Source organism: Cherax quadricarinatus, chromosome 44 (genome assembly GCF_038502225.1).
Source record: "Cherax quadricarinatus isolate ZL_2023a chromosome 44, ASM3850222v1, whole genome shotgun sequence".
NCBI classification, from domain to species: Eukaryota; Metazoa; Arthropoda; class Malacostraca; order Decapoda; family Parastacidae; genus Cherax; species Cherax quadricarinatus.
In genome coordinates, this window is record NC_091335.1 from 19414637 (window position 1) to 19439336 (window position 24700).

General features: G+C 39.8%; 1 protein-coding gene across 1 annotated transcript in view; it reads right to left on the reverse strand.

The window, feature by feature from the left end:
• LOC128697418 (alpha-N-acetylgalactosaminidase) overlaps positions 1-24700 on the reverse strand; it is a 214800-nt gene that overhangs the window by 158808 nt on the left and 31292 nt on the right. The window contains exon 2 of the mRNA XM_053789045.2: positions 360-410. The gene's annotated coding sequence lies outside the window, so the exon portion shown is untranslated. The remainder of the gene's footprint in view (positions 1-359; positions 411-24700) is intronic.

A 24700-nucleotide genomic window follows, 5' to 3' on the forward strand; every position in this document is an offset into this window, starting at 1 on the left:
TATTTCGAGGGCTCTATCTTTCATTGTTGATTGACTGCAACACTGTATGACTCTTATGAATTTAACGTTTCATTATACTAATAATAATTGTTGACTGATCAAGCAGCATATTGCTATTCATAGCTAGCCGACCTCACATAGCCATCACAACCTAGTTAATCCCTCACTTTGCGGCAACGTTTTTAGCCCGTCTATATTTACACATCACAAAGAAACCAAAAATTCGAAAAGCAAACAAAACGACCTTTCACGGCATTATCAAGAGATGAGCGAGACCATGAAAGAGCTGTGTATCGTGGTATGAGTCACATATGCTCTCTCTCTCTCTCTTTCTCTTTCTCTCTCTCTCTCTCACTTACCTCTCACTGAGGAACACCTGTTTGCACACCTGTGACTGACGCAGCTGCAACCTGAAAAGAAGGAGAAAAACAAATAGAACACGTAAGAGAGGTACACAAACAAGAGTCAGAACACATTATGAGTGAAGGAGAAATAGAGTCTATGAACAAGTTGCGCCATTATGAACAAGTTGCGCCATTATGAACAAGTTGTGCCATTATGAACAAGTTGCGCCATTATGAACAAGTTGCGCCATTATGAACAAGTTGCGCCATTATGAACAAGTTGCGCCATCACTGAATCACCCTTCAAGAGCGGCTACCTACATGCTGCTGAAGGACTCTTGATCCAAGAAATTGAAGTTACTCTCCCCTTGAATCAAAGTGATTACCTATAATTTTCTAGGCGCTATATGTTCCCTACAGGTTTACAGATTCCCAAATAATAATAATAATAATAATAATAATAATAATAATAATAATAATTACTCCAGAATAAAAATAATTTAAACCAACACATAAAATGGAGACCAATAGAGATAATTTTTTAATACATCGGTCGTTTCCCACCGAGGCAACGTGACACGAAATAGAAGAAACACTTTTATCATCACTCACTCCATTACTGTCTTGCCAGAGGCGTGCCGATACTACAGTTCAAAAATTGCAATATGTAATATTGAAATTCTAGTGACAATGCTATATTAGTAGTACTAGTATTTGTATTATTTTAGTTATGGTAGTAGAACATTTATGGAGAACTAAACTCTTAAGGGTCACAGAGCAACTCTGGGAATGGGAGGTAATCAGATTTGATTCAATATAGGGGAAAGCGGATCCAGTTCCTTGGATGAAGAGTCCTTAAGCAGCATCAAGGCACCTTGTAGTGTTAACTAGGTGAGACGTAGTTACTTGGAGCAGTAACCATCACTAGGGTCACCTTCTACTCTCCTGCATCACTGCTTAACACAATGTACCAAGCATCTTGCCTCGGTTCAGTAACTACTGATGTATTCTTGGTGCATACTAAGACTGTGACACCCACGTTGAACTTGTTAATGAAAGATACCAAGGTCACCTTTATCTGGGGGCCGGGTGAGTGGCCGGCAGGGCGGGTAAGTGGCCGGCAGGGCGGGTAAGTGGCCGGCAGGGCGGGTGAGTGGCCGGCAGGGTGGTGAGAGAGAGAGGCATTCAGGGTGGGTGAGAGGCAGGCTGAAGCGCGTGTTAGCTAATAAACAAGGGGAAGTCCCTCATGATATTCCCGGTAGCCACCATCCTTGTAACATAAAAGATTTTCTTCCAACTATTAATACGATGGATTACTAGTCCTGTATAATCCAAAAAACGCAATCACTGAGACATATCCATTGGTATACCTGAAATATACCTGGAGAGTTTCGGGGGTGAACGCCCCCGCGGCCCGGTTTGAGACCAGGTTAAGTATAAGGAAGCATGTATTACTACTGTTATGACCACTTCCTCTCCCGCCCCCTCATACATATTCTTGCCTTCATTTCTCCCTTCAGTGTGAATTGTCAATGGTCCAAGACGGACCGAAACGTTGTTATATATTACCCCCTCTCTTAAGTGGAGGTTATTTGTGTAATGCCCAATGTCTTCAAGTGACCCATAATCGAACCCGCGTCCTTCGGTTGTAAGCCGAATGCGTTAAATAAGGACGCATGACAAAGGCTGCAGACAAAGATATACAGAGAAAGACTATACAACAGACTACTTAATACCGTAGTTAACTCGACGTTATCTACCAGAGAACTTCGTTGAAAATATCTTGCCAACACCGAACTCGCAACAATGTATTTAATTAGGGAAATCAAGACCTGGAACTGATCCTGAGAAGCACTGGTCTGGCAACAGAGCTGTAGATGAGTGGAACAAACTCCCAGGTCACTGAGGCAAGAACTCTGGAAAGTTTAAGTACTGGTACAGTAGTGGGAGCGGGGTGGGTATCATGAGTTAGATCTTAGTAACATCGACCAATTGGCCTGCTGCAGTGTTCCCTCGTTAATGTTAAGAGAGACAAGATTTTGTTAGGATTTTTAACCCCGGAGGGTTAGCCACCCAGGATAACCCAAGAAAGACAGTGCGTCATCGAGGGACTCTTATTTCCATTGGGGTCCTCAATTTTGTCCCCCAGGATGCGATCCACACCAGTCGACTAACACCCAGGTACCTACTTGTTTGCTAGGTGAACGGGGGACCTGTGTAAAGAAATACACTCAATGTTTCCACTCTTGCCGGGGATCGAACCACAGACACTGTGTGAAGTGAGAGCATTGTCTTCCAGGCCACGGGTCACCATGTCTTGTGTGCTTTACGGCCTTTATCATCACAACCACCTTCACAACCCCCACTACCACTAAAACAGCCACAACTACCAAGATAGAATGTATTCCCTTTACGATCACATGCTTACTCACAGCGTGAGTGACACCAATACATTCATTTCTCAGGGTTATTTTTACTCACAGCACGAGTGACAACAGTACATTCACCCCTCGGGACAAAATGTAAAGAGTAAGCGAGGAGTGAAAGTGAAGCTCGGACCCTGGTATGTTCCATGCTGCCGTAACTTACCACACTAACGCTGCTTCTGTCGACCTTCGTCAACCCCTTCCCACCACACTGGGCCACCTTAATTAACGCGGTGCTAGGCTTTAACTGATTTGTGCCACAGGATGGAGGCTCTTTTTCTTTGAGGGATGAATTTCTCACTCTACATAAACGCTGAGGGACATTTCCCCTTTCGTCTAGATTTGCTAACACGGTGGTTAACATGGAACGAATTATGGATATGGACTGGGGAATGCGGGAAACAGACTTTGAATAATTTTACTTGCTTTGTGATTACCATTTATGTAATATGAGAATGACTTGCACACGACAGTAGCAAATTCATGAGAATCTATGAAAGGAAAAAAAAAACTGCAGCAAACCTACTGGTCCATGCCAGGCAAGTCCAACTCACACCTACTCATGCCTTGGTTGAAAAATGGAATGGCTTGGATGAGGAAGTGGTGGAGACAAACTCAATACACAGCTTCAAGAGTATACATGATGGGACCCGAAAGTTGAAAAGTCAGTGATGGTGATGATGGCAATTAGTAGAAGCGGGGCTACAACCTGACTGTAATGTACATAAATGGTTCACAGAACCGGCAAGTACATAAATGGTTCACAGAACCGGGAAGTTTATAAATTAGACACATGTGCAACACTTGGTTATCTTTATTGGGGAAACGTTTCGCCACGCGTTTCCTCAATAAAGAAACCCAAATGTTGCACATGGGTCTTAATTTATCAGAAACTGACTGGTGACCCCGTAAACACAAATCGATAAACACACACACACACACACACACACACACACACACACACACACACACACACACACACACACACACACAACGTAAGTACGTACGTGTGTGTGTGTCCAGGACGTAGGTACGTCCTGGACATTTAGTACACGTCTCTATCAATTCAATCAACAATGTGTTATATCAGCAAAGTGTATCTTAATAACAACAATCAAAGAGCAAGAAGACAAATCCAGGTGTTGATTCAAGGAGTTAATACCACTATGAAACATTTGTAACCCTCACCTTACCCTTGCCCACACACCACACCAGAATACCAATAAGAATAACCTTCAATGTTTGTCGGGCAGTATCAGCCAGCTTAGACTAGAGAGTCAGCGCTACACGAAGTAGCAAGAACTCGGCGACTAGTCTGCACCAGTTAGTTCTTTATTTAGATTCAGTCGTCTGCGCAATAATTACTATATATTTAATTAAATAGAAATAGCAATTAAAAATTACAATGTTATAAACTGTCATTATATACTGTATACACAAAAGTGACATGTTATGACGGCATAACCCGGATAGTCTTGCAGTTCCTCAAATGGATTAAAATCTGTCGGTGTTCCACATTTTGTTTACTTCATATCCACTGCTAACTCTCCCTCACTACTTCAATAAAACAATATATTCGACATATAAAATTAAAACCTTATCTTCAACATGTACAACTAACAGCATAGCTAGGCTGTACTGACGGCCATCTTCAACATGTACAACTAACTCAGTGCTCCTGAAAATATCTACAGATATAAAATAATCCAGACTATACTGACGGATTCTTAGCTCTAAACAGATGATTAGTACTGTATTATAAGAAGTGCTAAATCCATATAAATCGTTAGAGAACTTGGGAAATAAAAGAAAATTAGATTTGATTTAACTGAAAATGGAGTCGGTAGTTCTTTTTGTTGTTTATATTCGTAAGGAAGATTGTTCTGAAGGATGTTTCTGGGGTCAACGTCCCCGCGGCCCGATCCCAGACCAGGCCTCCTGGTGGATCACTTCTAGACTATGACTAGGCTATAACTTCCTTTAATAGTTCAGCTTGTATGGAGATCTTAAAAAATATATAAATGGTGAATGCATCCACGGAAACAAGTGGGTTTAAAGAAAAAAAAAACACTGCGACTAGTCGGGAATTGAATCCGAGTCGTCTAGGCAGCCTAGACGCCCCAGATCGCTACACCTTGGCACGGTGGTGCAGTGGTCTAGGGTGTCAAGAGTTTATCTTGCCTCTCCGGAGGCTGCTTATACCACTTGGGTTCAAATCCCGGCTAGTGACAAGATTTTCTTTGCAAAAAAAAAAAAAAAAGTGTTTTTACAAAGACAGACCTACATACTAGAACATGGTATGGTAAAATGATTTCAAAATTGACTATCTCGAGATAGATCTAAACAATCCCAACAGGAAATGGCAAATATTTTCATTGTTAATGATAAAGTTAAAGATTCTGTGTCCATCCCCATTTTGCATTAACTATGTCAATCAGCTATTATAAGAAGAAATTGTAAACTATGAAATGACAGCTCTAACAACCTACAATTCTTTTTTTTTTTTTGGCACCAACGCTCACAGGATGAGCTGCGGGTACACAGTCAACAAGCTGTTCCCACACACCTGGCCAGGTACTTGAGTGCCATGTACCACACCTGTGCAATGGCATTATTTATTGATATATTTTTTTGGAGGGAGGCCCTTCTCCCAAACATGTGGAATGGCAGTGTTTTTTTTTTTGGTGGCACTCTGCCATACGCTTAGCCAGGTGCAGGTGCCATAGCATTATTAAAAGTTTTTATGGTAGCACTCTCTTGTACACCTGACCAGGTCACTCTCCCACGACACACAACTTGCCTCTCAGGAAGTTGGGAAACGTGGGAAAGTGACGCCCAATATTTCAACATTTCATTCATACTCAAGATATATTAACTAGAAACAAAAGCTTCAATCATCGCTCACTGGTGCTCAACACAAAACTTACGCTTTTTGACTGGCATTACAAAAACAATATATTATAGTACTCTATGTATTGTATGCTTCTCCTAAACATAATCTACAGCAAAACTTAAACCAATAAATAAGATGAAAAACAAACTAAAAAAAATATAAAACAATGTGAAAGGAAGAGATCTTATTCATAAACACTCTCCCACATCGTGTTTTATCTCATGTCAAATCTTGTTACAATCATACAATGAAACAAGATACTGAAAGAAAGTGAAGGAGGTGGGTGGAGTAGCAGACACGACCCCTAGTCTGACTGCCACCACACAAGGTCACATCAAACATCATCGTAATGACACTAGTCGCACACTTACGTGGCAAGGCAACAACCACCACTGGCTGAGTCATTCATACTTAGGTGTTCACATAAATTTAGCTACTACGTCTCGCTGGGTCGGCTGGTCGCTACAACAATACTCGGTTCACAACCGTAGGTACCCGGATTCCGGATTCACTGTCAAGCTGAGTGAGACGTATGAACAAGTACCTTGAAGCAATCTGCCACTCGTCTTCATGAAGCACCATAACCGTTATTTTGTAAACAATTATTATTATTATTATTATTATTATTATTATTATTATTATTATTATTATTATTATTATTATTATCATTATCAATGATTATTATTATTATTATTAATTATTATTATTCATAATAATATTATTTTTATTTTTATTAACCCAAAAAAAAAAAAAAAACCAAACTCGTATGGGTCATTCAGTACGAATCACCTAATAGCAAATAGGTGTCTAACTACACTAGGTTCAATAAGGCTGGAAGTAATCTTTTCACCACCAAACAAAAATAATTTTACCCATAAAATAATTTTTTTCAGCATGTATAAGCTGAGAGAAACACACTTTTTGATATATATATATATATATATATATATATATATATATATATATATATATATATATATATATATATATATATATATATATATAGGCAAAGGGGACAAAAGAGAGTGCAAAAAATTATAGGGGGATAAGTCTGTTGAGTATACCTGGTAAAGTGTATGGTAGAGTTATTATTGAAAGAAAAGTAAGACTGAGAATAGGATAGCAGATGAACAAGGAGGCTTTAGGAAAGGTAGGGGGTGTGTGGACCAGGTGTTCACAGTGAAAAATATAAGTGAACAGTATTTAGATAAGGCTAAAGAGATCTTTGTGGCATTTATGGATTTGGAAAAGGCGTATGACAGGGTGGATAGGGGGGCAATGTGGCAGATGTTGCAAGTGTATGGTGTAGGAGGTAGGTTACTGAAAGCAGTGAAGAGTTTTTACGAGGATAGTGAGGCTCAAGTTAGAGTACATAGGAAAGAGGGAAATTATTTACCAGTAAAAGTAGGCCTTAGACAAGGATGTGTGATGTCACCGTGGTTGTTTAATATATTTATAGATGGGGTTGTAAGAGAAGTAAATGCGAGGGTCTTGACAAGAGGCGTAGAGTTAAAAGATAAAGAATCACACATAAAGTGGGAGTTGTCACAGTTGCTCTTTGCTGATGACACTGTGCTCTTGGGAGATTCTGAAGAGAAGTTGCAGAGATTGGTGGATGAATTTGGTAGGGTGTGCAAAAGAAGAAAATTAAAAGTGAATACAGGAAAGAGTAAGGTTATGAGGATAACAAAAATATTAGGTGATGAAAGATTGGATATCAGATTGGAGGGAGAGAGTATGGAGGAGGTGAATGTATTCAGATATTTGGGAGTGGACGTGTCAGCGGATGGGTCTATGAAGGATGAGGTGAATCATAGAATTGATGAGGGGAAAAGGGTGAGTGGTGCACTTAGGAGTCTGTGGAGACAAAGAACTTTGTCCTTGGAGGCAAAGAAGGGAATGTATGAGAGTATAGTTTTACCAACACTCTTATATGGGTGTGAAGCATGGGTGATGAATGTTGCAGCGAGGAGAAGGCTGGAGGCAGTGGAGATGTCATGTCTGAGGGCAATGTGTGGTGTAAATATAATGCAGAGAATTCGTAGTTTGGAAGTTAGGAGGAGGTGCGGGATTACCAAAACTGTTGTCCAGAGGGCTGAGGAAGGGTTGTTGAGGTGGTTCGGACATGTAGAGAGAATGGAGCGAAACAGAATGACTTCAAGAGTGTATCAGTCTGTAGTGGAAGGAAGGCGGGGTAGGGGTCGGCCTAGGAAAGGTTGGAGGGAGGGGATAAAGGAGGTTTTGTGTGCGAGGGGCTTGGACTTCCAGCAGGCGTGCGTGAGCGTGTTTGATAGGAGTGAATGGAGACGAATGGTTTTTAATACTTGACGTGCTGTTGGAGTGTGAGCAAAGTAACATTTATGAAGGGGTTCAGGGAAACCGGCAGGCTGGACATGAGTCCTGGAGATGGGAAGTACAGTGCCTGCACTCTGAAGGAGGGGTGTTAATGTTGCAGTTTAAAAACTGTAGTGTAAAGCACCCTTCTGGCAAGACAGTGATGGAGTGAATGATGGTGAAAGTTTTTCTTTTTCGGGCCACCCTGCCTTGGTGGGAATCGGCCAGTGTGATAGCAAAAAATAATATATATATATATATATATATATATATATATATATATATATATATATATATATATATATATATATATATATATATGCAGACCAGGCCACATGGGGGTGGCTTGTTCTGCATTGTTAAGATCACCTGTTTGCGATTGCATTGTATGTATGTATGTATGTATGTATGTATGTATGTATATATATATATATATATATATATATATATATATATATATATATATATATATATATATATATATATATATATATATATATATATATATATATATGTCGTGCCGAATAGGCAGAACTTGCGATCTTGGCTTAAATAGCAACGATCATCTTGCCATATAGGACAAGTGAAAATTTGTGTATGCAATTACTTAGCCAAAATCATTCTCAACCTAACGAAAAAGATATATTTCACTGTGTTTGTTTAGTTTTAAATTATTGTAAACAAATCTAAAATATATTTAGTTGGGTTAGGCTAAAATAAATTGTTCTTGTTATAATAAGGTTAGGTAAGTTTTCTAAGTTCCTTTTGGTGCAAAATTATAAATTTTTACATCAACATTAATGAAAAAAATATATCTTTAAACGTGTAAGAGAAAATTTTAGAAACGACTTAATTTTAAATGAGTTCTTGCTAGTTGACCAGTTTTACATATTCGGCACGACATATATATATATATATATATATATATATATATATATATATATATATATATATATATATATATATATATATATATATATATATATATAAGTAGTAGGTTGGTAGACAGCAACCACCCAGGGAGGTACTACCGTCCTGCCAAGTGGGTGTAAAACGAAACCTGTAATTGTTTTACATGATGGTAGGATTGCTGGTGTCGTTTTTTCTGTTTCATACACATGGAAGATTTCAGGTACTTCTTGCTACTTCTACTTACACTTAGGTCACACTGCACATACATGTACAAGCATATATATACATATCCCTCTGGGTTTTCTGCTATTTTCTTTCTAGTTCTTGTTCTTGTCTATTTCCTCTTACCTCCATGGGGAAGTGGAATAGAATTCTTCCTCAGTAAGCAATGCGTGTTGTAAGAGGCGACTAAAATGCCGGGAGCAAGGGGCTAGTAACCCCTTCTCCTGTATATATTACTAAATTTAAAAGGCGAAACTTTCGTTTTTCCTTTTTGGGTCACCCCGCCTCAGTGGGATATGGCTGGTGCGTTGAAAGAAAGAATATATATATATATATATATATATATATATATATATATATATATATATATATATATATATATATATATATATATATATATATATATATGTCGTGCCGAATAGGCAGAACTTGCGATCTTGGCTTAAATAGCAACGCTCATCTTGCCATATAGGACAAGCGAAAATTTGTGTATGCAACAATTTCGCCAAAATCATTCTGAACCTAACGAAAAAAATGTATTTCACTGTGTATGTTTAGTACTAAATTACTGTAAACAAATCTAAAATATATTTAATTGGGTTAGGCTAAAATAAATTGCGCTTGTTATAATAAGGTTAGGTAAGTTTTCTAAGATTCTTTTGGTGCAAAATTAAAAATTTTTACATTAACATTAATGAAAAAAATATATCTTTAAACGTATAAGAGAAAATTTTAGAAAAGACTTAATTTTAAATGAGTTCTTGCTAATTGACCAGTTTTACATATTCGGCACGACATATATATATATATATATATATATATATATATATATATATATATATATATATATATATATATATATATATATATATATATATATATATATATATATATATATATATATATCCTGTCTGGGACAGCAGAGAGCGAAAGCAGAAGCAGAAACAATTCATGGGTTCAAAAAACAAAGTTTGACAAATTATGATAAAAGCAGCTAATAGGAATCTTACAAAAAAAAAAAAGAATAAACAAAGACGTATATAACTGAACGAAAATTTATGGGGATAACATCCGGCTTTATAAGAGGTTTATCAAGGATGACTGGATGAAGAATATAGTGGTGATACAATGGTTGCAACACTTCACACATAACTTGCACTCAGGGGAACAAACTTATGATGACGTTACCCTCCCTCCTGGATCACTGACTTAACAATGATGCTCCTGGGTCACTGACTTAACAATGATGCTCCTGGGTCACTGACTTAACAATGATGCTCCTGGATCACTGACTTAACAATGATGCTCCTGGATCACTGACTTGACAATGATGCTCCTGGATCACTGACTTGACAATGATGCTCCTGGATCACTGACTTGACAATGATGGTCCTGGATCACTGACTTGACAATGATGGCCTTGGATCACTGACTTGACAATGATGGTCCTGGATCACTGACTTGATAATGATGCTCCTGGATCACTGACTTAACAATGATGGTCCTGGATCACTGACTTAACAATGATGCTCCTGGATCACTGACTTGACAATGATGGTCCTGGATCACTGACTTAACAATGATGGTCCTGGATCACTGACTTAACAATGATGCTCCTGGATCACTGACTTGACAATGATGGCCCTGGATCACTGACTTAACAATGATGCTCCTGGGTCACTGACTTAACAATGATGCTCCTGGGTCACTGACTTAACAATGATGCTCCTGGATCACTGACTTAACAATGATGCTCCTGGATCACTGACTTGACAATGATGCTCCTGGATCACTGACTTGACAATGATGCTCCTGGATCACTGACTTGACAATGATGGTCCTGGATCACTGACTTGACAATGATGGCCTTGGATCACTGACTTGACAATGATGGTCCTGGATCACTGACTTGATAATGATGCTCCTGGATCACTGACTTAACAATGATGGTCCTGGATCACTGACTTAACAATGATGCTCCTGGATCACTGACTTGACAATGATGGTCCTGGATCACTGACTTAACAATGATGGTCCTGGATCACTGACTTAACAATGATGCTCCTGGGTCACTGACTTGACAATGATGGTCCTGGATCACTGACTTGACAATGATGGTTCTGGATCACTGACTTGACAATGATGGTCCTGGATCACTGACTTGACAATGATGGTCCTGGATCACTGACTTGACAATGATGGTCCTGGATCACTGACTTGACGATGATGGTCCTGGATCACTGACTTGACAATGATGGTCCTGGATCATTAACTTGATAATGATGGTCCTGGATCACTGACTTGACAATGATGCTCCTGGATCACTGACTTGACAATGATGCTCCTGGATCACTGACTTGACAATGATGGTCCTGGATCATTAACTTGATAATGATGGTCCTGGATCACTGACTTGACAATGATGCTCCTGGATCACTGACTTGACAATGATGCTCCTGGATCACTGACTTGACAATGATGCTCCTGGATCACTGACTTGACAATGATGGTCCTGGATCACTGACTTGACAATGATGGTCCTGGATCACTGACTTGACAATGATGGTCCTGGATCACTGACTTGACAATGATGGTCCTGGATCACTGACTTGACAATGATGCTCCTGGATCACTGACTTGACAATGATGGTCCTGGATCACTGACTTAACAATGATGCTCCTGGATCACTGACTTAACAATGATGGTCCTGGATCACTGACTTGACAATGATGGTCCTGGATCACTGACTTGACAATGATGGCCCTGGATCACTGACTTGAAATGATGCTCCTGGATCACTGACTTGACAATGATGCTCCTGGGTCACTGACTTGACAATGATGCTCCTGGATCACTGACTTGACAATGATGGTTCTGGATCACTGACTTGACAATGATGGTCCTGGATCACTGACTTGACAATGATGGTCCTGGATCAGTGACTTGACAATGATGGTCCTGGATCAGTGACTTGACAATGATGCTCCTGGATCACTGACTTGACAATGATGCTCCTGGATCACTGACTTGACAATGATGCTCCTGGATCACTGACTTGACAATGATGGTCCTGGACTACTGACTTGACAATGATGGTCCTGGATCACTGACTTGACAATGATGGTCCTGGAGCATTGACTTGACAATGATGGTCCTGAATCACTGACTTGACAATGATGCTCCTGGATCACTGACTTGACAATGATTGTCCTGGATCATTAACTTGATAATGATGGTCCTGGATCACTGACTTGACAATGATGGTCCTGGATCACTGACTTGACAATGATGGTCCTGAATCACTGACTTGACAATGATGGTCCTGGATCACTGACTTGACAATGATGGTCCTGGATCAGTGACTTGACAATGATGGTCCTGGATCACTGACTTGACAATGATGGTCCTGGATCACTGACTTGACAATGATGGTCCTGGATCACTGACTTGACAATGATGGCCCTGGATCACTGACTTGACAATGATGGCCCTGGATCACTGACTTGATAATGATGGTCCTGGATCATTAACTTGATAATGATGGTCCTGGATCAGTGACTTGACAATGATGGTCCTGGATCACTGATTTGACAATGATGGTCCTGGATCAGTGACTTGACAATGATGGTCCTGGATCAGTGACTTGACAATGATGGCCCTGGATCACTGACTTGACAATGATGGCCCTGGATCACTGACTTGACAATGATGGTCCTGGATCATTAACTTGATAAATGATGGTCCTGGATCACTGACTTGACAATGATGGCCCTGGATCACTGACTTGACAATGATGGTCCTGGATCACTGACTTGACAATGATGGTCCTGGATCACTGACTTGACAATGATGGTCCTGGATCATTAACTTGATAATGATGGTCCTGGATCACTGACTTGACAATGATGGCCCTGGATCACTGACTTGACAATGATGGTCCTGGATCATTAACTTGATAATGATGGTCCTGGATCATTAACTTGACAATGATGGTCCTGGATCATTAACTTGACAATGATGGTCCTGGATCATTAACTTGATAATGATGGTTCTTAGAGCGAATTATTTGTGAAAGACTGAATGACTTTAACAAGCTCTCATCAAAGCGAAACTCTGACACAAAAAAACTTGTTCACTATTTCAGAACTGTCTTCAGAAATTCAGTCAGAAATCTTCTAGGACTCTACGAGACATATGTTAGGTCTATCATAGAGTATGCAGCAGCAGCATGGAGCCCCCACCTGACCAAACTTGCAAGAAAACTAGAAAAAGCTCAGAGGATTGCAACATGACAGTCCCAGAGCTGAGGAGACTTGAGTTATGAATTGAAAGGAACTAAACTTGACGACTTTAGAAGTAAGAATGACAGGGAAGACATGGCTACTACATACAACGTACTCGAACGGTTTTGACAAAACAGATATGGGCACTTTTTTTTTTAAATGAGAGGCACAGGAGTGAGGAGTCACAGATGTAAGCTAAAGACGCAGATAAATCACAAGGACGTTAGTACTTCTTTTTCAGTCTCAACGTGGGAAACACATGGAATGGTTTAAATGAGGAAGTAGTTCGGGTAAACTCAATGCACAGTTTCAAGAGCAGGTATGATAGGGCCTGCAAGGCCTGGAATCAATAATGCCGGCGACTGTACAAAGAAGTACGCAGCACCAGTATGGAGCTCACACCTGCTCACGTGTCCACAAACTAAAGAAATAAAAGAGGGTCGATAGAAGACTATACCTAGAGTTGAGGAAAATTACCAGTGTGGCAGGACTAAAAAAAATATATCGTACAACATTAGAGGACAGCAGTACCAAGAAAGACATGATTATGACGTACCAAATACTCTTCAAGATAGTCATTCACTCAAGAGATTGGAGAGACAATCAGCTGACAGGAAGTAAAATAAGGATATGAGTAACAGGGACGTCAGGAAGTATTTTTGTTATAGCTTGAGGATAGTTAGAAAGTAGAGCAACTTGGTAACTAACAAGCCATACCTCCTGACAACACTCACCCAGGAACTGCATTGACCTTAATGCTGTGTGGACGTCTCTCTCCTCCCTGGACAGCAGTGAAAAAATTCCTCTAATGTTTTTTTTGCTAGGCTTGCTCCTCTATGTCGGCTCATGATATTGCTTTGACCGTCCAAACACCAGTTCTTTTTTTCGCGGTGTAGATCTTGTATGACTTTTGTAGAAGCTCGATCACTGACCCCGGTAGCGCGAGGATGTCGGGCGCTGCTCTGGTTTTCAGCAACGAGGTCCACATTTCCTGTTTGTGGACACCGGAAGGAATATGTCATACAGCTTATGTTTGGGTGGCCCTTTATAATAATGACCCAGATGAGGAAGAGTTATTTCTACCTGTTGTATACCTGTTGATGGTTCCGGCAACCATTACGCAAGTAGCTTTGTCTCAGACCTGGCTTCATATTGATGACCTGGTCTGGTCAGATTATTGGTGTTTGCGACACGTAGGCACCATAGCCCATTCGATCAGGAACTGTGTGAAGTAATTCACTTACTTCCATTTTGAAGAGTAATGGTCTTATTGGTAATTGACTTTGTACTTGACTAAAGGGTAATGAAAAGCCTTGAACTTTCATGCTTACTGAATTATTGGTAAGTGTACTTACTGCACCTCATACCGCCAGATGAGCACATTCACCGTATAACTTCGGCAACCTACAGGAAGCTTTCGCCTCTCAGAATAGTTTTCAGAACTCTTCATAAAGAATCCTTGTAGGACTCTGTAAGCAGCCTACGCTATGGCAGCGTTAAATACGCAACACCATTGTGGAGCCTCTACCTGATCAAGATTAGTTCAGATGCTTAAAAGTTCCAAATGTTAGCACTCAAGATTACGCAAGGAGCTGATGAGTGTAGACTATGAGGATTAACAAAAGTAAGCTTAACGACTATGGAAGAGAGGAGACTTGAAGACTTTTTGGCGGCGCATACTCAGAGGAACCGATAAGGCAAATATGGACAGTGTTGTGAATGGGAGGGCCAGGAACAATGGCACATTATTATTATTATTATTATAACTAAGCGCTAAACTCGTATGGGTCATACAGCTCTGCTCACAAGGGCACATAAATGGAAAGTAGAAACACAGATGTGTCACATGAACAATAGGATGTATATAAGGTGGTACGGAAGTGAACTGGAGACAAACTCCACAGACAACTTTAAGACATGATAAGTCTTGTTAGGCCAAAAACTAGTAATACTGGTCAACGAAGTAGAAACTCAAAGCTTACATCAGTGCTCTTCACAACCATCGGCCTATAATTACAATTAGATTAAATTAGTTTGTGTCATCACAGTGCGTAGCTTCCCACACTTGGTATGATAGCCAACTTATTGAAGACGGGACATCATGAACGTATTTCTGCTCTTGTAGCTACAAATAGGTAATTACATTCCATGACTTGACACTCGACCGTGTAAAAAAAAAAAGGTGAAAGTGTAACTACAGCCGATCACGGACGCAATCACAGCTGCAGTGGGAAGCATGGTAGTTATTAATTACTTTAAATGCCTGACACAATACTCCACACATACCACACACCATAATATAGAACACTGTACAATATATCAATACGTGATACAACACACCTCAGAGAATAGCCAGTTTCTCATTCATAATGTTACTAAAAAAAAAGTACAGTATCAAGCATGCAAACATATAGTTTATAATAACACATAATATTAAACATCCTACAGTGATAGCATCTCGTATCATTTTCCACCAAAGATCAACCGGCGCAGACAATAGGTGTGTTGGATGAGGTGACGTATTACCCAGAAGTATGAAGACAAAGAAGCCAAATCAAGTCATGACTTCGTAAAACTCTACACAAAGCGAAACACTCTTTCAATAAAAGCTTGTTCTGCAACTTGTGAACTAGCCTAGTACACTACACGACACCAAATGGCAGGTTAGGTTAAGATTCGTCAGGAAACAGGACAAGTGTTTCCTGACGCGGGTCTCAGTCAGCAGAGCTGTATAGTCCTTGTGGCTTAGCGCTTCTTTTTTATTATAATAATAATAATTAGTCAGCAGAAGGCCTCAGACTGAGGACTTACGCTGGCTTATCTGTCCACCCCTTTAAAAATTATGGTCATAGTTATAACCATTTTTTTATGATTGTTTCTACCAAATGGCACAAAAATACCAGTGTGTATGACCCTTCTTTACTTAATGAATGCCAGAGTAATGGTGGTATTATTATGGTAAGGGAAAAATGTCTCGAAGTGAGTGTTGGTTATATAACTTACCTGCTCAGTGGCTCAGCGACCACTAGCGTCTATAGATGCTGTGTAAACATACATCCACATACATCACACAAGATGTGTGTTCGCCTCCGCCTTTCTCCCGCCTGCCTGAGGTTGTTAGTGGTTTAGGTGAGTGCGGGTGTAGCACTTGTTGCCACGTAAGAGATGGAAGGTGGTAAACTTGGTGCTGGTTCCCGCAGCACCACTCACCCTGCCTCCTACGCTATGAACCGCCTGGTTTCCCCAACATGAACAGAGAATACGTAAATTGAAGAGGCGTTGTGTGTCAGTGTATCTTAGTGAAAATAAGATACCAAAAATATTAAGCAAGTATTCTAAACTTAACGGTCACTTATGTGGTGGATATATATATATATATATATATATATATATATATATATATATATATATATATATATATATATATATATATATATATATATATATATATATATATATATATATATATAGACAAAATAATGGAAACACTACACATCTTCTCATAATAATTTTGTAACGTGTATAAAATCATGAAATTTTGCTATTTTTATGTTTTTATGATTTATTATTAGTTTTGCTTATTCCTTTTTGCTAAAAATGTTATTTTTTAAAGATTTATCAAGAGAAATTAACTAAAATCCCTAAAATGACAGATCTGTCAGACTTTGAAAGAGGTCGAATTGTTGGTGCTGGTATTGGTGGTTGTAGCGTAACGAAAACAGCTGGACTTTTTGGTGTATCAAGAGGTACTGTCTCGAAGGTGATGACAGCCTTTGCGAAAGAGGGGAAAACCTCTTCATTAAAGAAAAACTCTGGAAGGAAGCGAAAGCTGTCAGATAGGGATCGTCGAACTCTTTCACAGATTGTTAGAAAGGATCATAAGACTACAGCACCCAAAATTGCAGCAGAGCTTAATGAACACCTCCATAACCCAGTTTCCACAAAAACTGTAAGAAGGAAACTTCATAAAGCTGGATTTTATGGGAGGGCTGCAATTAGGAAACCCTTTCAAAAACCAATGTTGAAAAGGGTGTAGAGTGGTGTAAAAATCACCAACAATGGTCCTTAGACCAGTGGAAGAATGTCATTTTCTCCGACGAGTCATCTTTCACCTTATTTCCAACCTCAGGCCGAGTATACGTGTGGAGACAGCCAAAAGAAGCATGTGATCCCGACTGTCTTCTTCCAACTATTAAACACGGAGGAGGTTCTGTGATGATCTGGGATGTTATATCTTGGAAATCTGCAGGCCCAATGGTTGCCCTTCATGGCAGAATTAAAAGTCAAGATTATTTAAACATTTTAGCAGATCAACTTCATCCTATGGTTGCAACACTGTTTCCAGAAGGGAATGCAATCTTCCAGGACGATAATGTACCGATTGACGCAGCTAAAATAGTCCCTGAGTGGCACGAAGAACATTCTAGTGAGGTTGAGCATCTTATCTGGCCGCCACAATCCCCAGATCTTAATATAATTGAAAATTTATGGTGCATTTTAGAAAAAACAAGTGAGAAGTCAATACCCTCCACCATCATAACTTAAGGAACTGGAGACTGTTTTAGCTGAAGAATGGACAAAAATACCCCTGGAATCTATTCAAACATTGTATGAATCAATTCCTCGTAGAATTCAAGCAGTAATTACTGCCAAAGGTGGTCCTACACTATATTAAAATAAATCTGTTTAAAATTTCAAGGTGTTTCCATTATTTTGTCCAACCCCGTATACATATATATATATATATATATATATATATATATTTCTCTATTCTTTCAGAGTGGTTGTTTTGCATATATATATATATATATATATATATATATATATATATATATATATATATATATATGTTGTGCCGAATATGTAAAACTTGCGATCTTGGCTTAAAAAGCAACTCTCATCTTGCCATATAAGACAAGTGAAAATTTGTGTATGCAATAATTTCGCAAAAATCACTCTGAACCTAACGAAAAAAATATATTTCATTGTGTTTGTTTAGTATTAAATTATTGTAGACGTATCTAAAATATATTTAGATGGGTTAGGCTAAAATAAATTTAGCTTGTTATAATAAGGTTAGGTAAGTTTTCTAAGATTCTTTTGGTGCAAAATTAAAATTTTTTACATTAACATTAATGAAAAAATTATATCTTTAAACGTATAAGAGAAAACTTTAGAAAGGACTTAATTTTAAATGAGTTCTTGCTAATTGACCAGTTTTACATATTCGGCACGATATATATATATATATATATATATATATATATATATATTGCTCTATATATATATATATATATATATATATATATATATATATATATATATATATATATATATATATATATGTACAAGTAAACACTGAAGACAATAAACCACGAGCAGTTCTGTTAATACAATTATAAATAGATAATTACAAATTGACAATCACAAACAGGTATAATTACAGACAATCACAAACAGGTAATAACAAATGAGCAATCGCAAAAGTGCAATTGCAATTGCATAGTCACAAATAAGCCATTATAAGTGTAATGGCAAATAAGTACACATTTGTAATTGCGACTAGATAATTATAAATGAGTTATCGCAAATAAGTTATCGGATAAGTAATTATTACGAGTTAAAGCAAATGGGTCAGTAACTCTGATAAATAAAAACTAGTAACATGAATAAAACACACAACACATAAAAAAAATAGATTGTGAATATCAAAAGAGACTTGAAAGATCTCCCGAGATCCCTACAGGCACTCCGGAAACGATAATAACCCTGAAAAAAATCTAAACCGTGTGTACACAATCAGGTGCAGACCACAAACTACACAGGGATGATGGGCAGTAGCACCTGTACACAGTGACTAGGTGAGATAATTGTGCCCAATATTCTACCGCCGCCGCCGCGTATCACCAATCTCAAAACATGCTTGTAAACTAAATATGTTATGAGACTGGTCACTGGTGTGATAAGTTGAAGAACAAATGATGTAGGCAACCTTGTACATAAACAGAAAGAGACAAATGCACTATAATTCAACTGACAACGCTTCGTCCACACAGTGGACTTTTTTGTGTAGGAGAGAGGGGGGGGGGAGGAGAAACCCATTTCCTTTACAGTCGTTGAATTCCTTTAATTCCTAGCCAGACATTTCCTCGCCAAGCTGCTGGTGAGGGTGGACGTTTGCTGCACCTCTCTGACAACCATTGTCACTCAGCCTTGGTGGAGGACGGACGTTGGCAGTTGAGCTAGCACCTGTTGGTAGCACTGAGTGATTTTCACAAAATGGCGCAGGCTATCAGGCGGAGAATCAACACTGTGTGTATTGAGGTGTTGAAAGGAGCAGTTTATCAAACCAATGCCTCTGTTATGCTGCCTGCTATACTACGGGATACCTACTGCATCAGCAAAGACGATCTGTATGGTATCGCCTTAAATGGAGCAACAAGGATATTTGTGAAATTTGTGACGGCTGCGACTTATGACAAGATGGTGGAAAAATACCAAGACGTGTGTATGACGGTTAATCCTGGTCTGGAAGTACGCATGAGGGACGTATCCAAGTATTATACTTGGGTAAAGTTACGGAATGTCCCATTTGAAGCGGATGAAGAAGATATAAAAGCAACATTCAACGAGTATGGTGTTATACATCAGGCAACAGTTGGAAGGTGGTCTGATAATATGTATGGTGGACTGCGTGAGGGCTCCTTTACCCTCAAAATGTCTTTGCGCAAATCTATACCATCATATGTGACTCTGAGTGACTTTAGAATACAGGTATATGTAACATATGCGGGGCAAAGACGAACCTGTAGACTATGTGGAGCCTTTGATCATATAGCAGCAATGTGTCCTCGTCGATCAACACCTGAGAAAAATGGAGAGGGAAAAGGTGTGTGGAAGGAGAGAGAGGTGACGACCCAGTCTACAGGGGAGCATCTTCAAGATCATAGAACATGGAGTGAAATCGTGGAAGACAATCCGGAAGAATGTGTAACATTACCGGAGGTATCTCAGGTTATTGAGAATATGCGTTTTGAGGATGAGGTGAGACGAGAGGATTTGGGTAGTCAAGTTACGGCTACAATAGATAATGTTATTCAAGAATTCTTAGGTAATCAGAATGAGGGCGAGACACTAAGCATGGTGTCAGAAGGGAAACTTATAGGTGAGGAAGGAATTGAAGAGGTGAGTAATGTGGGTGTTGGGGATAAGCAATTAAACAGGATTAGTGAGGTTGTGGTTGAAGTACACAACGTAGATTGTGGAGATGAGGGAATGCACATAGTAGAGGCATCACGTAAGAGAGAGGCAGGGGCTTCTGATAGTGATGATGTCCTCACACCAGCGCAACGAACTGGTAAGAAACTATCAGTGGATGTAAAAAAAAAATAACAGGGGGGGGAGGAAAGGGGCAGAGGAAAGGTGAGGCAAAGAATGGACAATGCGATCAGAATGTTCAGCAAAAACGTAAGGAAAGGCAAGGATATCGGTCGATTGGTAAGCCCCCGATAGCATTTTTAAGTGTCTAACCTTAAATGTTAACGGCCTAAGGGCTGATGTAAAGCGTAAGATATTTAGTGTTTTTTTAAAGAGACTTGGCATACAAGTAGTATTTTTACAAGAGCATAATTTCAGGTATGGAAGGGATTTGTCGGTAGATGGATATAAAGTTTATGCTGGGTATACTGGGAAGCTTAAGGGAGGTGCTGCAGTTTTAATAGCTGAGACCAGTCCGTTCCAATTGTTACATTGGGAAGAAGGGGGAGATGGGAGAGTAGCGAGGGTGGATGGGACATGGGGTGGGGTACGTGTGTGTTTTGTGAGTGTATACATGCCGGCGGACAGTAACAGACGTGTTAAAGAGGAATTTGTAAGGGACACACTAATTTATCATATGCGGGGTTTACCTGTTTATTCATTATTTGGAGGGGATTGGAATAGTGTGATACGTAGAAAAGATGTGGAGCCGAGGGATGCAGGGTGTGTTCTGGGGGTTCTACGAGAAGTTTTAGGGGGAGTTGGCTTAACGGATGTTGTGAGGGGGGAGGGGTGGAACGTGGAGCATACATATGTGAGGAGAGGATACGCGGCACGACTAGATCGTATTTATGCTTCTCCCGGGTTACAGGTGGCTACTACAGAAACTATAAATGTAGTGTTTTCAGATCATAGAGGAGTGGTCGTGGATGTGGGATGGGGAGGTTTACCAAAGCGTTACATGAGTTATTGGAAACTTAATGTGAGATTGTTAGATGAGCAGGAAGACGGTGATAGTTTTGTTGAGTGGTGGACAAAGGAGTGGAACAAGGGGAGAAAAGGAGGTGATATCCTACGATGGTGGGAGGAATATGCCAAACCAGGAATCAAAAATTTTTATATGAGGAAAGGAAAGGAGGTAAGTCAATGGAAATATGGCTTACAGAGATATTTGGAAGGGCTGCTGAAACAGTGCTATGAAGGTTTTAGTGGGGTTTATCCAGTACAAGAGATTGAGGGCATCAAAGCGCAATTAATGGAAATGCAGAATGCAAGATTTGATGGTGAGAGAATGAGAGGTGGATTGGAAGATGTTTTATGGGGAGATAAGCCATCCGCCTGTGTTTTGCGGCGATTAAAGACGCGACAGAAGACAATGACTATGATGAATTTGGACGTACATACGGATGTGGGAGGGTATACGATGGGACAGAGGTTAGTAACTACGGAAAGTATGAGTGGTTATGCTGATAAGTGGTTTGAGATATATATGAGAGGGGGAAACAGAAAGATAGCGGATATGAAGATTTTAGAGAAGGGGATACAGAGCAACCTAGAGTCAGCAGATAGAGCGATGATAGAAGGGCCTATAGATGAAGAGGAAGTGAGGACGGCATTAAAAGGGATGAGTGTCGGGAAAGCACCTGGGATAGATGGAATCCCAAATGAATTTTATTTGAGCAACTGGGATGTCATAAGGAATTCTTGGTGCAGTTGATGAATGTAATGAAGGATAAGGGAAGCATGAGTCTAACACAAAGGACAGGTGTAGTAGTTATGGTTCCAAAGGGGGAAGTACAGAATAGCATCCTAGATTATAGAGGTTTATCATTAATGTGCGGGGATTATAAATTGTTTGCCAGGGTGTTAGGTAATAGATTGCGTAAAGTAATTGGGAAGGTTATAGATGGGGGACAGATGGGTGTGCCAGGGAGAACAATGTTTAGTGGGCATGGGAGGATAAAAGGTTATATAGAGGAGCGTAGGATGGATGGTGGAGGTGTTCTTGCGTTGGATTGGAAGGCGGCTTATGATTGTGTAGAGAGAGAGACATTATGGATGATTATGAGGAAGATTGGGTTCGGTGAGGAAATCGTGCAGTGGGCGGAAACTTTATATAGAGGTGCAGAAATACGAGTGCAAATTAATGGAAGGGTGGGGAAGATGGTTAGTATGGGTAGGGGGCTGAGGCAGGGATGCCCCATGTCTCAGATCCTATTTGCATGTCTGCAAGACCCATTATATAGGTTGATAAATGTTGGTGTAAGTGAGGGGGAGGTAAGACTTAGGGGTGCTACGGGTATAGTTGGCTATGTAGATGACACGACGGTCTTAGTGGGGGGAGAGGAGGGGTTAAAGAATGTAAGTAGAATTGTTGAAATATTTAGTGGAGCAACAGGTATGAATGTTAATAGTGAGAAGTCGAAATTACTGGAGGTGGGGTCATGGGTGGGAGGGGAACTGGGAAAAAAGTTTGGATGGCAGGTAGTAGAGCAGTTAAAAATTTGTGGAGTATTGTACAGAGGGGCAGCGCAGGAGACTCGAGAGGCAAATTCTAAAAGGGTAGTGCAAAGAGTATTGCTTAGGTTAGGGGGAATAAGAACGAGTGGTTTGACTATACAACAGAGAGTCATTGTAGTTAATACACTCATTTATCCTAAATTGTGGCACGTGGCTGTGGTGTACCCATTGATGGCGAAAGATGTGCGGCAAGTGCAAAGGAAAGTACTGAATTTTATATGGGGATATGGTTGTCATTGGCTGAGGCAAACGGTTGTAATGACACCGCTGGCAAAAGGGGGTTTAGGTTTAATTCCTTAGGGTAGCAGACTGAAGAGCATGTACGTGAAGCATTGTTATCTGAGATTGGGCGGGGAACGTGGTGTCAGAGTGAGAAAAGTGATGGAAGATGTGAGGCGGTGGTGGGGGGGTAGGGAATTAGAGGAGTGTACGAGTATGTTGAGATACTTATTACAAGTAAGAAATCCGGAAAATGTAACGGCGTGTGTTTTGGGGAGGTTGGAAAGGGTTCAAGAGGTGTTGGAAGGGGAGACAGTTTTTCCATTATATAATTGGACACGAATCTGGGGAGACTTCAGTAAGTTACGGGTGAAGTCAAGGGTGAAGGAAACTATGTATAGGTTTTTACATGGGATTTTGCCAACTAAAGTACGACTGTATCAGATGGGAATTTTGAAGTCTCAATGTTGTGTTTTGTGTGGGGGGGGAGGAAACAGCATATCATGTGGTGTATTTCTGTGAGCATATCGAGCGGGCACGTCTATGGTTACGCAGAGTGTTGGATATGGTGGGTGGGAGTGGGTTAGTGGTATTAAGGGCACTAAGTTTGGATATAGAGGGAGTGGGAGATAGTGTGAGGAGGGCCGTCATGTATTTAGTGGTAGATTATGTCTATATATCGTGGGTGATGAGGGAAGTGGGGGGGGAGGAACGAATAAGGGCTTTAGCAGGACACTTCTATAGAACAAAGTGTATAAATGAGGTAGTGTATGGACGTAGATGGGCCAGAGATTTTCCGGTATCGTATAGAGGTATGACTGTGAGAGGGTTGCGCGCATTAGTGTCGTAATGGCTGGGTGGACTGGTCTCTGTAAAAGGGGGGAGGGTAAAATGAATTATATGGATATAGAATATCATGATTATTAAGCATAGTTTCCTGAGAAGCAAGAGGCGGCTTACCAATTCGATTAGGGGCTATAATGTTGTATTATTAACCATAGTGCGTGAAAGAGCAAGTCTAAAAATCGCTCTGAAACATGTCATTAAACATCTAGAATTTGTTGAACAAGACAATACGTGTTTAATAATATACATTCTTGGTATATGTAATACAAGTGTGTATTTCAATATCCAGTGTACAGTTATCATATTGTTTGACATTGTTCACTATAGTAAAGCAGTGTTATTATACAAATATTGTCATAAAGTATAATAGATGTCAGTATTTTAAAAGTTCATTGAATAGTTTTAAGATGTTGTGGAGTCTATGTTTCATGTCGGCTCATAGA